The sequence below is a fragment of the Neopsephotus bourkii genome, unplaced genomic scaffold (assembly GCF_033783945.1).
Source record: "Neopsephotus bourkii isolate Nb327-2 ecotype Australia unplaced genomic scaffold, CSIRO-AGI_Nbou_v1 NB_936, whole genome shotgun sequence".
Lineage (NCBI taxonomy): Eukaryota > Metazoa > Chordata > Aves > Psittaciformes > Psittacidae > Neopsephotus > Neopsephotus bourkii.
The window spans coordinates 3,048,363-3,066,296 of record NW_026901430.1 but is presented as its reverse complement, the minus strand read 5'-3'; positions in this window follow the sequence as shown (position 1 = coordinate 3,066,296).

Below are 17,934 nucleotides of genomic sequence, written 5' to 3'. Positions count from 1 at the left end.
ATGCAGGCCTAATAATACTGCATGATCCTATCCCTACTAAGGAGGTGTTCTTTCTGGAGGTTTAAAGACTGATCTGTTTAGTTTTTTAAACTGCATAGCAGTAAATGTTATTTGTATATTTAGCTTTCTGAAAGCATTGCAGATATAAGTAGGTGTTATGTTACAAATTCTTATTCGCTTTCAGTTTGTATTTCCATTTATTGTCCTGTTTTGGTTGGACTGTATTGTAGATTTACAGGTAAGCTCTGATCAGTTTCCCTAGGACCTTAATAATCACAGAGTTGTTAGGTTTGAAGGCACCTCTGCTCTGTGACCATTATTGATCAGCAGCATGTATAACAGTTATATAAATATAGATAATTGAGACAATTTCATTTCATTAGCAGATATTAATGGTGTACCCTGTACTGAGAGAAGAATTTCATGTAGGTGAAATTAGGGCAATTAATTGATTCTCATCAATCATGTGCAATTTTCCATGTTTCTAAATTGTTTTTTAATTCTTTTTTAATTCTTTCTCAGGGTTGCAAGATTACAAGATTTTTATTTTTACACCTATTTCTATTTCTCAGTTATAATCAGTGCTTGATCCTTCTTCATCTCTTTTTATATGATAATTGTTCATTAAAAAGTGCAGGTTTAAATTTCTAGGTGATCCTAGGTATAACTAAAACAATACACTCTGTCGAATAAATTATTGGGTTATTCTACAGTTTTCGATGCTATGTTGTCCTATTCTGAATAACTTTGATTAAATATGACAAAAAAATCATTTTTGTAGTAATTGTTACTATAAAAATCTGTAACAATGACAAACAAAGCAATTAAAATGCCAGTAAGCTTTGAATATATAACCAAACATACCTATATAGTACTACAGGTTTATTAAAAATTAAAACCTGCTTTGTAAGCAATTTTAGTTAGGAAACTAGTTATTAATAATATTTAATTTTTGATTATGATACATATTTCTTCAGCATTTAAATTATTTTACTAGGCTGAAAGCATTCAGAAGAAATGGACTTGAACTCTCAATGCTATGGAAGGTAACACAATATTATAAGCTGTGTGACTTGAGCAACAGAAATGTTATATTACAAATTAACATCCAACATCTCAAACATTTGCATAAGACAGTCCTACGGTGAATAAATAATTGCCTATGATTTTAAGATCTGGAATTTAAAAACCCCAGTCTTCTCAGGCACCTCAGAATGTCAGTTTTTAATTCACATCTTTTAATTAGAATTTGGGTAGGAGTTTGAATTCCTACCTTGCCATTAAGGTCAACATAGGGACAACTATAACATTCAGGAGGGGAGGGTTCTTTCAAATCATTTGCTCCCCACACAGATCAGGTGTTTGCATTATCCAAGTATACGGTCTGAAAATAGTTGCATGTTTTGAGGAAATATTGTTTTAATAGTTCTGAAAATAACTTTTCGAGTACTTGTGACTCATAGCTAATAGGACTGTCGTAACGCACAAGTGACTGGGGCTGACCTGTGGAGCACATCCCAGTTCTTGCCACCTTGGGGTCCCCTGTCGCCAACGGCAGCTTGAGACAAGTGCCCGAGGGTGAGAATACTAGCACACCATAACATTTTTAAATATAACAACTAATTACATATATATATGTGTGTGTGTGACGGGAAGGACAGGGTGTGCAAGTAATAACTGAAGGATGAAGGATTCCAAGTGTATGCATTTTCATGTGCATTGTGTATTTTGTTTTTCAAATATGAAGTTCTAGAAATGCGAAATGGAAAGTTATGGTTCATTAGCCCATTTTCTGGCCTCCAGGTCTATATTCTATAAAGTCTTTGGTAACTGTTCTTAAGACACCTCTGTTATCTTCATGTTAAAATCTTTCTTGAGTTTTGATACAGCTTATGTACTGCACTGACTATTTACTCTTCTTCCTAAAACTGCTTTTAGTTACCCCCATATGCCTAAGTAAACAAGGAGAACTCTTGGTGGATTAGATGTTAAAACATTTTGTCTGCCCAGGGGTTCAGGCTTGTATTTCTGTATCAGGCATTTTTTCCATTAGTTATACATGTGCTTAAATAGGGCTGTAACACATCTGAATTTAAGAGCAAGCCTTTAAGAGCAGCAGAGGGAGTTTGTGCACATTTAATGAAATTGTCTCAAACACTTTATACAGCTTATGTAGTAATTGCCTCCTCCTAGCAAATCAACATTAGAATGTTATATTTTATCAACTACCAGGCAAAGAGGAAATATTATTTTAGAAAGTCATAGGAGAAGAAAACCACATGTTTTGGTAATGTAAGGGATATTAAATCTGTGGAAGTGTGCTTCAGTTAAACTCCTCCGGAGCTTTTTCTGTGGCACAGCTTGAACTCAATACAAGTGAACTGTATTTGGTAAGTGATATGTGCCTTAATGGGTAATCCACTATTTAAATGTACCCAAACTTTTTTTCTTTTCTTAGCAGTTGAACCCATTTATACTTTTAATTAGTTTTTGATGAAAACCAGAAACTAAAACTATTGCTACAGCAGAAAATCCACTTTTATGCTTGAATGGCCAGCTATAATGATTTTGCAAACTAAAATTACGTATACTTCCTTTATACTCCTTTACAGCATATACACTATTTTGCAGCTACCTCAAGTTCTTTTATTTCCCATTTCTTTCTTCAAAGAAAGCACACAATTTTTAGCTCTAGAAATCAGCATTTTTTTTCCCTCTGTTTGAAAATGTTTTGATGTTCTCAGTGATTTCTTGGAAATCTTTGGAATTTTGCTAGATTTCACTTATTTTGATATAATCTCTACTGCATTCTCTTGATTATATAAATGGCAAAATTTGGGTACCTAATCCTGAAAGCACCATGACTCTTATTTATTTTAAAAATATTTTAGCTTTGTCATGACCGTTGGGGTTAGTTTGTTTACATGATACAGGTATATCTTAACTACATGGGACGCAATAATTCTGCCTTCCTTACAAGCCAGTGGGTCAACCAAATGTGCCAGTGAATTCATTCCTAGATAATACAAAGTACTCATAGAAAAAAGTGCTCACTGAAGTCGTTCCACACGAGAATCGTTTTATTTGGCTTAAAACCCAACAAAACCAAAACCAAACACAAATTTTAACACAAACCAACCAATCAAACAAACAAACAAAAAAAAAATATTTTAAAGAAAAAGAGATTGAGAATGTTAGTGGCTCAGCTCTGTTTGGTATAGCTCCATCTTGCACTGAAGGTCTGAAAACTGTTAAAGATAACAAAGTCACAAAATGAAGCTGAGCATGAGGCGATAAATGCTAAGATGTAGGCAAATATGGCACAAAAAAATTAACAAATTGGTAGGGAATGTTCATCATCAAATGTGGATGGACCCTGTTTCTCAGCCTTTTTGAAAGACGGTAACTTATTACAGGGAAGTTTACAATGTTAAAGTCTCCATCGTTTTCTACAGATATTTGAATGCACAGTGTTCAATAAAATCAAAATATGTAAGGCACAAATTGTTCTAAGAAGTTCTGTCAAAATAAATCAATTTCAGATTCAGGGTTTTGTGAGAGTATTTGGGTATTATTTGCAGGAGCTGCGTATTTCTACACTCAGTATAATTTGTTTCACAAGTTAGAACCTGAATATAGTAAGCAAATTCTTTATCATCATGGTGTTTGCTTTTTTAGGAGGAGGAAGTTGTTTTGAATGAAATGAGGCCCTATCAGAATTTTGCTTTAATGAAGTTGATTGAGCACTTGTAATATCATTGTTCTCTGTACTGGATGCTAGTTTTGATTTTTTCCGTAGTAGTTTGAAACTTCTGCAGCATCAACATTTAATTTATTTTCTTTTCATTTTCTTTTAATATTAGAAGATGTGCTCACACATTCCTCATGACATTGGCCTATTCTCCAAGTCCACTGTCCAGCAAGTCCAATTTACCTTGAAATGTAGTCTTTATGATGGGACACTTGTTCAGCATTAAGAAAAAAAAAAAATCTGAAATTGAATCTGAGACAAGCATCCCAGATTTAAAACATGGGCTTTCTACCAGTCCATAAAAATTGGTATAAATGTAATGTAACGGGAAATAAAGTCCTCTACTTTCCAAAGGAATTGATGACCCTAATTCAGGGAGTAAGGGCACAAGTATTAGCATTGCGTGTCTCAAATGGTCTGTCACAAAGATAACACAGCAGCTACTTACATGACAAATGTTTTTTATTTCTTAAACTATAGCTCTATTAAACTGATAAATAAATGCACTTGAATTAGATTTTTCTGTCTCCTCTCCCTCAATCATTAAATCTTCACTTTTTTAGCCAGTGTAGTCTGTTAATGTGCGTCTTTAATTAAGTTAATTTTGTATTATGAGTACTTAATTGTTTGGATCTGTTTCTTTGCTTTTAAGCCAATAGAGACCTAACAAAGGAGGCAGGCAGACTTCCCAACCCTATATATGGTGGCACTGAGTCTACTTTGCATTTTGAAGTGTATTTTTTCATTGTAGGATATGTCAGTCACTATGCGGTTCTCTGCCAGTGGTGAAAGCTCTTCAGGCTATTTTCAAGATTCTTGAATTGATTACTTGTATAAGCTTCCACAAGGATTCATGCTCTTGATTTTTTAAACTGTGATATCTGTTTAAAGCTGTTTGAATAGCTATACCCAAAAATCTTAGCAAGCAGAGACAAACCCTTAAGCAGTTGTCATCTTATGATTTCTCAGTGCTCTGATACTTCTTAACAATACTATATAAATGGCAAAACTTGTTGGGAAAGTATCTTGTTTAGGAACTTCCTGCCTATCTCTTTCTAATATAAAGGAAGATAAAATGTATATGCTATCTGACACAAAATGTGAGATAACCCAAATCCTATTAATGCAGAAAGGTGCATTGGCCATTCTCTAGCTAAGGGTCTCTTCCCTCTCCATGGTTTGGTAGGATTTCCTATTCTACCCAAATCCACGATAGCATTTGTGAAAGTAGACATGATAATTATATGTTGGTGTAGTGGTACTTGGATCTTTTTCCTATGGCTGCTTTCACACCAGGCGCTTACGGACAATTCCTTTCAAATTTCCTTTGTCCCAAAAGAATGCATATACAATACAGATATGTGTACATTATAAACACGTGTATGTATAAAGCTTCTTTTTACTCTTGCTCCATCCCATCAAAACCTGATGCAACACATTGGAGCTGTATAAGCTAGAGAACTTGTAATGACAAACACCAAATCTGTTAAGCTCCTTTTCTTTTACAGATGTAGCCTGAGTTTGGCAACGTAAATTATTGTCCCTATCCGGTGTAACTCGGCTGGTTTTTACTGTTCTCTTCAATTGAGTTCTTCGAAGGCTCAAACTGTGCATGAATATAATCTGTTTGTAATTATGCACTTATTTGCCTGAGCAGAAAATAGCAGTGAAAATAAATATTCTGAATATTTTAAAGTGAAAACTTTGAATCTTCAGTCTTCAAGCTAGCAGACATTTAACAGATAAAGTGAATTCAGGTTAAATGATAATACAGAGCTGAAACTATCTGATTCAAACTGAAATTCTCTGTGACTGGTACAGATATTTCCGTTATATCTTATTGCCAAATAATAGAGTGCCTTTCAAAACTGAGTAACTTAGATTCTAGGCCTCATAAAATTTGACATCTTTTTATTTATGCATTGAATGTTAACCAGAGATATGATATGAAGTTCTCTGAAGTCAACAGAGGACTTAGCACTGATTCTAGTAAGCTACCTAATAGACTCCAAAAACTCACACTATTTGGATAATATATTTCTCTGGATAAATCTAGAGACCAGAGGGTTAAAAGACAGGGAGCAATCACATTCCTTGACATTAGATTGTAAATAGTCTTATAAGAATTATCCTTCAGCAGACAAAGGACACAGCTGAGCTGGAGATTTGGAATCATTTAGGATGGAAAAGACTTTTAAGATCATCGAGTTCAGTTGTAAACCTATCACTGCCAAGTCTGCCACTAAACCATGTTCCTAAGCGCCACATGTACACATATTTTAAATACCTCCAGGGATGAGGACTCCACCACTTTCCTGGACAGCCTGTTTCAGTGTTTGACAACCCCTTTGGTGAAGAAATTTTTCCTAATATCCAACAGGAGAATATTGTGGGAAAAGGTGTCAAAGGCTGTAGTAAAATCCAGGTAAACAACATGCACACTCCTTCGCTCATCCACTTAGTGGGTCACTGTATCATATAACTTAATACGGCAACTGTTTGGTGGCAGTAAGCAGGAGTGTGATGATTTTGAATACTGATGCTTTACTGCAGCTCTGTATTACTTGTGAAGACACTTATGTGTGTGTTGGAACTTATTTATGTTTGTGCTCTTTTCTAAATGCTGTCTTAATGGTGCTCATATTAGCAAGACAGGGCAGATGAGACGGTCTTAATTTCTTCCTGAAAGGACCATTATGTTGCCTGTTGCAAAGGCAGTGATTTCTAGGCAGCCTGAACTGGTGCAATTCAGTCAACCTAAAATAACAGTATGACTGCATTGAGCCAGGCATTAAGAAACTTAAATAGCTTTTTCAGCTTTGGAGTTTGCATTAGGTCTGGAGAGCCATCAGATATTGACATATTCCTGCTTGTGCTGGATGAAAGGCTTGCCTCCTTAGCTATCTTCTATCTCCCTCTTTCTCTCCTCCCCCTCTTGTTTTCTCCTCAGTTTCTCTTTTTTTCTTTCTTCAAAATAACAGCCGGATTTATAATATATCTGAGAAAAGCTCAGTTCCTAGTCTGTTCCATTTTGGAGCACCAACTATGCATTCCTACCGCGCATGAGAATGGTAGCAAATAAAAGATAGCTGTATAATGATTTTCAGTTAGATCTGGTATAAACTTATACTGTTCTTAACTTATACCAAGATACCTAGGTTGAAGAACTGACATACTTTGTCAATACTAAAATACACTGTTAAAGCTTCATATCTGTTGTCTGTTAAATGAATAAAAAAACTTTTTAACTTTAGATTTAGGGTGGGAAGAGAATCATTTTAGAGTAGGAACTTGATTTCATTAGCATTGGCAAGTTCTAAGATACCACTGCAAAGCATGCAGTCCATCCTTTATTAAGAGCTTAGTGGCAACTTTCTGTCTCAGGATAAATTATGCTTGCTAAACTTCCAGGTTGATCTCTACAACACCTCCTGATAAACAATTTTTTTGCTATTTATTACTTCACATGTTCGGTAGCCCAAGCAAATATGGCTTGCAAAGAAATATGAGGGTACCAGAGTTCATTCCATTTGCACATTTATGGCTGTCATTGCCTTTGATCAACTAATCAGAGTAATAAGAATCTGACAAGATAGTTTATTGAATAAGGTTGAGCTGAAAAGGAGTGTTGCAAGTCTACTGAAACTTGTTTGATAAAAGCAATCAGTTTGGAGAGCATTCTTTTTGAATCCTGTAGCTTCTATGGCACAGTAAAGTTAAAAATCTTTACCAAATATTGGGATCAGTCATGCTTTGATTGAGACTCAGGCTGGTGTGCAGTAGTTGGCAGGATTTGACTACAAGGAATCAAGAAGTTGAGTGTAGTCGCACTCATAAAAGACATAGCAAAAGAAGAGAAGGGACACTTGAGTATGGGTAAGAAGCGTGGTTGTGAAGCATGAATGGCTTTCTGTTCACGCGTTGGGAATACAACAGCAACAGGAGTTTTTCAAAACACTGATCTATCTGTCCGTATCTTTCAAGCAATTGTTTTTCAGTAGTTAGTATTTCAGTGCAAGTGGCACATTTTCAATAGCATCTCAATAGAAAAAGTTACTGTAACATAATACTACATTATTCTGTTTCTTTGAAATAAAACTGCTCTGTATCGTGGCTTTTATTTTTGATTGAAAAAGACACATTAAATATTTATGTATTTCAGGTTTTTTATTCATCAGAAAGTTGTTTTTGAGCCAAACAACTTAGTGATCCCAGTTTCCCAATATAGAGACTCTGGTAGTGGCACTAAGGTCTTATTTCTCATCTCAGTTCAGGATCTTAAATAAAAGAGATCTTCTGGATTACTTCAGAATTCTTTGGGGTTGCTTTGAGTGCCATGGCTTATTTTTTTGAGCTGTTTTGTGCTTTATACAAAAAAAAAGAGTAATTATAGACAGACTTGTGTTTGCTAGAAACAGGGAGCCAAACTTATGAATTTGTTTAAAACTGATGATGATTGATGTTGATGCATGTATTGATGTTTATTCCAGTCAAACTACTTGGATGAAAATAAGTTGTGCTGGCTGAAGTGTCCTTTTAGGATTCTGGTCCAGAAATATAATTTTACTTCTTTTAGGAAGAACTGAACGGCTCAACCTGTCAAAACCCTTACAGCAATTCCAGTTAACCAGAAAATACTCTCTTGTACAATAGTTGTCTAGGATGGATACCCAGCTTCTCTGCACTAGACTAGGTTTTGAGTGCTTCGGAGACTCTAAAGTGAAAGGATGTTCTGCTGATGTTTGGTATCAGATTCACAGTGAGGTAAATTGTGTTTTATGAATTTACTTTTCTTTTTCTTTATTTATTACATGCTGTATGATTTTAAATATATATATATTAGATATGACATGTTCTTTACTCATAAATATTTGATATACACACTTAGATCACTAAAGCTAGTTTCATAATTTTCTTCTTCTGAATCTGGGTAAGAATCAGGCCCAAGAGTGTGGGATGAAAGATTAAATCAAATCTCTGTCTGTTGTGCATCATATCTCAGCTAAAATGTTTCTGAGTTTGAAAGTTATGCTGAAGTGCAATGCAAACTGAAAAAGGTGGTTATTTTGCTGAAGCAATTTTACACTTGTGGTTGGTGATAAACAACATTACATTACTGAAGTTGATGAGGCACTGTGCTGATATTTTTCTCAATTTTCAGGGAAACATTAGTTACATTTGCATCTTCTTGTTAAATGAGATAGGAAGAAGTTCTATTTCATGACATCATGGCAGAGTTAAGATTCTTTAAATAGCAAGGCATTCTATTAGACATGCACTGTTTTGAAATTAATGATATGCATTTTAATGAGGGGGAAATACTTTACTGTCATTGCACTGCTGTTCTGTTACGGGGGGGGGGGGGGTGTATAATTGGCTTTTTAATTTCTGCTTTCCACACTGAGCAACGTGCTCACAGAGCACACACATACCTTCATTCATATTTACGGAAGGCTAGGCTGACCTGCCAGTATGAACTAATGGGAGCAATGTTGTTTAAGTACAGGGATAAATCTCAGAAACTTCATTTCAAGTAGACTGGTTTTAAGCAAGTGACTTACTGCTTTCTACATTTTAGCACATGTTTTTGTCAAGGCAAGGTGTCTGGTAATTCTTTGCATTGAAGATCCCAGTCTACGTTAAGGAGGTGATACGAGTACTATTAAAGCTCTAAGTCTAATAAGTGGGACTGTAATGTCACCATAAGTGATGAAAGGTATAGTTGACACCATTTTCCTGGTGTTTGAAGAACACAATGCATTAGTGAATAAAATGGGCTCGTTTTAAAAGAAAATATTACACATACAGTGTAATTCAGACTGAAAAGCTCTATTTACTCAATTGGAGGCAAGCTTTTCATAAAACAGATGAATAATTTATGTTACTCTTTTTCTGCTAGCTATTTATGTGCTTTCTAGTATACCGCAGTCATTCTCAGGCAACTTTTTGCAGTCTGATACAGAGAGATTAAGTGCCTCACTGAAGGTCACGCTAACTAAGCCAGGAATTAAACAGAGATTTGTATTAATTGTCTAGTTTCATATTTATTTAACACAATTTCCTGTTAGGGTTGTTTGGTTGGGAAATAGCCAAAGTCAAGACAGCTTTTCCAGCTTCACAAGATATCTACAATTTACAGTTACTGTTAACAGTTCATGTTTCTTCAGTGATGACAAGCCACAGTCAGAGACAGTTATCTTAAACTAGACTGTATCATAAACTCACAGGCTTTTCACAGTGTCTTAGTTCTTTACAAGATCTGATCAAATGTTATCTGATGTAGTTTTAAAATCAAAAGTCTTTTTTTGTGATGCAACTTTTTCTCAGTGAATTTTTCAAGGGACTTTTACTTTGAATAACAAAGATACTTTTCCGTACAATGGAGAAATGCATTTTCTGAAGAGTTAATTTGTCTTCTCCCCTCTTAATTCAACACAGAAGTATGAACCAAAGAAATAGAGGTAAGGGAATAAAAAGTAAAATTCAGATGCCTGTTGCTTTTACTCACATTGTAATTATTTTATTCATGAGTAGAAAACCAAAAGAACAATTCCCTCTTTCACTTTAATTTCTGAGATTAGCAGTGGTAACACAGTCACACAAGGTATTCTTTCTACATATGTGAAGATCTGAACATATCCTTTTCTCTGTTGAATCCTCTTTAAAAATAAATCCAAATCCCAGCAGTTTTTTTCCTAGCCATTCTGTTCTTAGGTACATGAAGCTGGCAGAAAAGAATGGATGACATTTGTGGATATTTTCACATCTGCTCTCATTTCAAAGAAACAAATAGTAAGTTCTAGGGGGCAGGCATTATTCCCCTAGAAATCAGTTGTGTTTCCAGTATACCCTTCACAGCTCTTTGACCTTGCTGCTTTTCTGCTCATAAAAGGCATGTTTGCTATTGAACTGCTAGCTCTATGAGAAACAATCCATCAATTTTACAGATGCTACAAACACTTCAGTTCACTACAAAGTTACCAGTATCACACTAAATCTCACATTACCAGTTCTATTTTCAAATAATTGACTTAGGAACAAGTATTATTTGCCCAGTCCATGTCCATATCAGGCTGGCTAACTCACCAGCACACACCTTAAGGAAAAAAAGTGCTCCCATGAATATCGTAGTAAGCTGTAATCCTGGGCCTTCTGCCATTCCCCATTTGAGATGAGATAGGAATTTTTAGCTCAGTCACAAAGACCACCTTTAAAACTTCATGGTGACCGCTTTAGCCCTTGTGCCCACGTTGGCCAATGTAAAAAGAAAATAATAATTTCTTAGAGTGTGGATACTACAGCCTGGTTTTCATGTCTCTTTGAATTCCTACCTAGAGTACCAAGTTACTTTATTTCTGCCGCATTGAAGACGTGATTTTTTTGCACAGTGGAAAAAGTTCCAGAGCTGCAGGTGAGAATATCCATACCAAGAAAGCTCTAGATCTTTGAGCATTCTCCCAGGAAGCCCCTGGAAGCTGGGAAGGATTGAAGGCAGAGCTCGCAGGAGATGTTAAATATAGGGTAATCTCGTGCTCTAGACAAGGCATGTGTAATGATAAACCACTCCAAAATTTAGTGTACTGACTGTGAACTCAGCTATTCCTAAGCACAGGTTAACTGAGCCCAGGCTAAAGGGGTCAACAACATGGGTGCAGGATAACAGGGACCATGAACAGCTGAGGTTTTTTGAAACAACATAAAAGCTTAATGGTTCAGGAATTGCTCCACTGACTTTGAAGTGCCTTCCTCTGCTAGGAACCCTCTGGTGAAGTTCATAAATTAATTTCAGTGTCGCTTATATCTGAGCTTGTCTGTAGGAAGACATAAACAATTATTGAATCTATTCTAAATTGAAGGATTTATGATGAAATGTTGAGGTTTTAATGATGTCAGATTTCATAAATCTAGAGAAAGCTGGTATTACCAAACTAAAATTACTAAGGAAGAAAAATATCTGTCTCCTTTGTCATCTCTACCATCACTTACTGTGAGCACTTAGACATGAAAAGAGTGATCATTTCATGAGTGCTCGTTTTATCCATTAAATAATGACCGAATTGCCATGTAGTGCTTTGCAATGGATTTTTAAGGACACTGTATTTTCTTAACGGAGTTTCTGAATATGCTGCTAGAGGGGATCACAATATTGGTTCGATCATATGTGAGAACAGTGTACAATACTTTTTCTATTCACTTTTTACAATACAAGTCAACCTTAATAGATAGGATATCTATAAACCTGTATGCTTCTTATGAGCATAAGCCAAAGAGTGTTTATACTGTAATTTGCAATAAGTATAGCAAAAAGTAGTAACTAGAATAATTTTGTGTGTGTGCTGTAATTCAGAATTTTAATCCAATTCTGTGGTGAAAGGTGTTACTTTAAGCCATTTTACCGTGCCTTTATATTTTTGAAAGTTTTGAAAGTAGAAACACACTAGACTAACTTGATCTATTGTGTCACATCTTTCAGCACCATAAATTAAATCTGGACATCTCACTTGAAAAATACCAACTTTTTAAAGTCAAAGTCTTTTTTTTCCCCATGTCATTTCACTGGTTTAACAGTATTGAGCTTACTGACATATAAAATACTGAGTTTGTAATTCTTGATCATTACTGAAATTAACTTAAATTTACTTTAATAATTCATTTCATACTTTTCCCTGTCCTAGAAAAGGTACGTAAGGCATGTTTCTTTTCTTTTTCATGTCCATGTCATATGTAGATTAAGCATATTTTTTAGATCCATATTATTTTGTATTCATGGCTAAATCACTTAGAAATCTTCCTGTTTGGGGTTAGTGAAAAGTTGTATAATTATTATGTTACTTAAAATTTCAGATAAATTTAAAGATCTCCTTGCATACCAATTTAATTACTTTTCAGAGATTAAAGAAACTGGGTTTTAATTCTTTTTCCAGAGGAAAAAGAGAAAATATTATTTTCTGTGCCATCCATAAAGTTATTAAGCTGTAAGACAAAGGCACTAAGTTTGAGTCTGTTAGGAATGTGTAATAATGCTGGTAAATTGTGCAACATTTGATGGATTTAGGGATAATTGTTTTGTATCTGTATGGTTTTGAAACCACTGGACCTGTAGTTTAGATGCCATCTCAGAGCATAACCAGCTCTGATCCCAGAATTAGAATTGTTAATGCTGCATGTTCTGGCGATACCAGAAACCGGCCTCTCTAGTCTCATAAACTTACTGTGAAGAAACCATGCTGCAAACCTTTCAGTTTGCCAAAGTAAAGTGCAGTCTATGTTCTGCTATGTTGATCTAGGTTTTGCTTCCGATTTCGTACATGCATTTTAAGAAAGTCTCATGTGCTCCTTTTAAAAGCTCTCACTGAAAGCGTGGCACAGTTTAAGACATACTTAGTTTCCACTGTATTGCACTCTGTAGATTCTGAAAGGAACTAAGAGTACTTTAGGTTGCAAACATTTCTAGCATTACTGTAGGTGATGCATTAAAGGGAAACAGATTTGTTCACATCCAAACCTAATGCAGTCTTTTCACAAAGTGTCCCCCATATGACCCCACATAAGAGTTGGTTTCTTTTCATCATGCGACCTAAAAGTAGTGCTCAGGCTTCTGATGGACTGTTCATTTCAACCATGGCTTCCATTTCTTTTAGGCTTTTGACCTGAACTCTGCCTTCTAGCTTGCTATGTGTTTGGCTTGATGAGTTAGAGCTTTATGCTCTTCTGCTCCTATCTGACATGTTTTTCTCTAACAAAGCAATAACAGGAACAGTTCTGGGATTTTTGCCCAAAATGACTTCCAGCTCCCAAATAAATAAGGAAGTATTTCTGCCTTTTTAACGCTGAAGCTTCCATATTCCTAAGAGCACAAACTGGATTCCTAGATATCCACAGGTCACTTAAAACTTTAAAATGTGTCTTTATAGAATTGAAAGTGTTTGCAAATCTCACATTCTGTTTGCTCTGAATAAATATGGTAGCTTTGCAGGAGTCCCAGACAAAATAGGTTATTTTCATCTAGTATCTTTAAAGAAGAGGAAAGATGCAGGTAATACTTCGTAACTGTACGTGTTGTAAAGGTAGCAGTCACTATGAAAATGGAAAATTTAAGCTGAACAAATACCTGGCTTTCCTGTTTCTACCATGGATATACTGATGGGCAATGTGCACTGCAGTTTCCAGTACTCAGTATATTGTTTTTAAATACAAAATAATAGTTCTTAAAGTCTGTAGACTTATGTAATACATATGATTGTATGTCACTGTTTTTCCACTTTCTGGGTGTTCAGTAAATTCCGTACATCTTTTTTATGGTGGAATTGCTTCTACCACTTGTATTCAAAACAGTGTTCCATTACTGTGCTACACATAGTGCAGCCCACAAATTCTTTAAAGTAGTAAACATTAATTACTTCCCTTCAATCATCAGTTGTTTGTGCTCACTCACTACCTAATCACTGTTTCTCTTATTTATCAGCAAAAATAAAGTAAGGCATGAAGTAGCAGGGAAGCTCTGTCACAGTTTCTTTTAATGCAGTTCCTGCATTAAAGCTAACACAAAAAAATCCACAAATGAGAGTCATCCCTGGGGCAAATACTGTAAGAAATACATACTAGACAGGCTATAATGAAAAAGATGATACCGCCTACTCTTAGACTCCCATACCATCATGTCTCAAACATTTTGAAGAGTGGGATTTGGTAGTGAATGGAACAGAGCAGTTTTTCAATCACTGGCTGAAATCTCGAGGTCAGACATTTTGGCTAATCTGTAGCATTTGTACAAGAACAACTTGTGTAATGAACTTTCCAGTTTTAGAAAGCAAGTCTGACATGATTGTTTCAGTGCTGTGTGAAATTTTGGAAGCAAGCATCAGAAAATGTCAATATAATCAATCACATAGGCCTAGGCTCATCAAGATTTTAATTGACTTTTAACCAACCTGTAACAAAAGTATGATGATGAAGAAAACTGAAATAATGTTGCTAAGTTTTTCCGTCCTTGACTATTTTTTTTAATTAAAGTTAGCTTTTATTAGTATAGAGCAGATAAATTAGTCACAGCATTAATAAATGTCGGAAACAAGGAAGCTTTTAAAACTATGATTTGATCAATATTGCTCTTTTTGCGTTGATTCCTACTTTCAACAGAAAAGAGGCAGGGAGTTCTTTGTGCACTGTAGAAAAGGGTTTAAGAGAACTATGGAGTTTACTTATTTGTGGTCACTTCTACAGTTTTTACAATTACTACACAATGCTTTGAAAACCTTTGTGCATAATTACCAGACACACTGAATTTCCATCTTGAGCTTGTTTTCTGTTTTCTAGAAGCTGTGAATTTGAACTTCTTTTAATATTATCCTTTGCAAATTTAATAATACAATAGCTTCCAAAGCATACAGGACATCATATTGCCATGCTAAAGAAACTAGACCGTGTATAAAAAATATCTGTTTAATAGAATTTTTTGTCACATGAAAGAATGCATTGCCTGCCACTATAGGTATGCAAACTGCATTGCACAGTACAGAAACTGTTGTCTCCACAAAAATTCAATACCAGAAAGTGAAGGCTGTATGTGCCTGTTTCATTTCTTTTGCATTTCTCTTAAACTAGAGAAAATATATTATTTTCTCCTCCTGCAGTTTACTGAGCTGTGTACACCATGTCTGTGAAAGAATAACTTATCCCTGCTGGGTCTACTGTCTTTATTGTTTCCTTTGATTTACTGCTCATGCTGTGAAATATAAATTCAATTTACTTCTTGTAGAAATCTCTTTTGTGTATTTCTAAGTGGTCCTATTAATTTAATTGGCAAAAAAGGATGATCAGCAGGGCCTTGGCTTCATAAGAATAATTCCTCAGAGAAACAGTGTTCAAGTGAATTGTGAAGTGTCCAGAAGCTCATCCGGTTTCCTGCCTGTAAGCCAGGACCTCATTTTCTTGATACCTAAATAGGCCAGCTGCTAGAATCCTTGCTATGGTATTGTAAAAGAGTGAAGTCTGAAATATCAGTCTCTCTCACTTGCTAACCCTTTATATCAATAATGAAATATTTAAAACTGTATTTCAGAGTTTTATCTTTGCAACTAAAGCAGTCTTAGAAAATTCAGGTACTCAAATTACTTTAAAATGCATCCTATATATGAAGTTTAGCATACAATAAAAAGCCGTATAATAGATATATTTGGCCTATATAGAAACAAACGTTTGACATTTGTAGTGTCCCTTTCAATATAATCTATCTGGACTTGTACAAAGTGTTTGACACTGTGCCATACAACATCCTTGTCTTTAGAGAGGATACATTGTTCAGAATTAAGCAGAAAATTGCTGTTCCCCTGAAGTTTTAGGCTTTGTGTGGATAACTGCAAGGAAATTTAGCCAGCTTGCTTTGGATTGGAATTTTTGTTCTATAGCAAGAAGACAAATGCAGAGAAAGGTGTGATTCAGTATTTTTTATTCTTCTCTAACCTCTTAGGTACAGTAGGTATGCTGTGTTCTGTCATATGGAAGATTAATTTGGAAAAAGTGATCTGAATTTAGACACATTTCACCAAAAGTTACTCAAATAGCTTGTCAAGAAAGACAGGTCTATACAGTAGAATTAAGACTATTTAATTCTGTAGGTTCCATATGTTTGGGATGTCTCAGGCATGATTGCCAGTTAGGTATTACACCGTAACCTTCACCATAACCCGCCTCACTCCCTGGATGTACTGCAAAGCACTGTATTCCCAAGGACAATTGAATGATGGTTTGTAGCAGTTTGTTTGCTGTTTTGTTTAATATAGTAGCCACAATTTTCTGACTGCTGTGCAACCATAAAGAAACTCCTATCAGCATCTGCTTTAAATTAATTTCTATTTTGTGATATATATCAAAGCATAATGTCCTTTAAGTGTCACTTGTACTATGGTGATTACCATTAGAATAACCGGTTAGTGTTAATAATTACACAGTTTGGAATGAGAATTTTTCAGCCTTCCCTTTGGGATTGAAATTGCAGTTCCTTCAGTGGTGCCAGCTGCACAATGCCAATAAGCAACACTGTGTAAAGCTCCATTTTGGACTTCTAATGTGATTTGTTTGAATGAACTTTTAAGTTGGGGTGGAAGAGAGGTTTATTTTGCAGATTTTACTTTTTAAAATGTTGCTAAGACCAAAACTGTTTTCATGCAACTGTTGTCCTCTGCTCTCTAAAACCCTGATGTGAATGAAATAACATAATGATAATAATAATAATGAAATTTTAGTAGTTATGAAATATAGCACTTATTTCACTTGGACCTGGAATGAAATATCCATTCATGAAATACACTGACATTACCATGTTTACAGAAAAAAAAAAGTCCCTGTTAGAGACAGCCTATATATTGTGTAAGCTTATTATGTTCTGGTCTAGGTTTTTGTTATGTATCTTAGAAATAAAGGCTGTATAAAAGGAAAATGGCTGAGAAAGAACATCAGAAAAGACCCTGAATTTCTGTTACAAAGTGCTATATTTTTCATGAAGACACTTAATTTCAAATGCTGTAGCATACAAAGAAGTGCAAGAGTCTCATAGCAAGAGTTCAGGCCACAATTAGAAATTACATCCTTAACTGGTGTAAGAATAAAATGTACCAAGTGCTGTCTGTTTCTTATTGTCCATAATAGGTAAGAAAGAAAAATAGAGCTACTTTCAAAATGTATAAATGCAGGACCTTACCTTTCTCATTAAAAGTTTTGAGGTTATAAATCAACAAAAGTTTAAAAGATATTGCTCCAGTATTTGAAGAAATGTGCTCAATGCACTGGAGCTCAGGACAAATCAGAGAGAGAGGTGTACAACTGTTACAGATTGTTTTAAAAGTTGATTACTTCTCTGCCTTCGTGCTTCACACTTAAGATGGGGGGGGGGGGGGGCAGATTGGCTATGTGGCTTTTTATCTGGTTTCTCATCAGAAATAACCACTCTGTAAAATCTATGCTCTGGTATTGACACACCTTTTATAAACAACGTCTATACTTCCCCTTATGCTGGTTACTCTTAACCATCTGAAATGCAAAGAAAAAGATAGTTATTTCAAGATCTGTCTTCATTTGTATTCCTGGACATAGCATTCAAGAATCCAAAGCCCCTTGAGGAATTCAAACAATTTTGACCTATCCTCAAAATAAGCACATAGCTTTTCTGGATGCAGTAAAGAAAC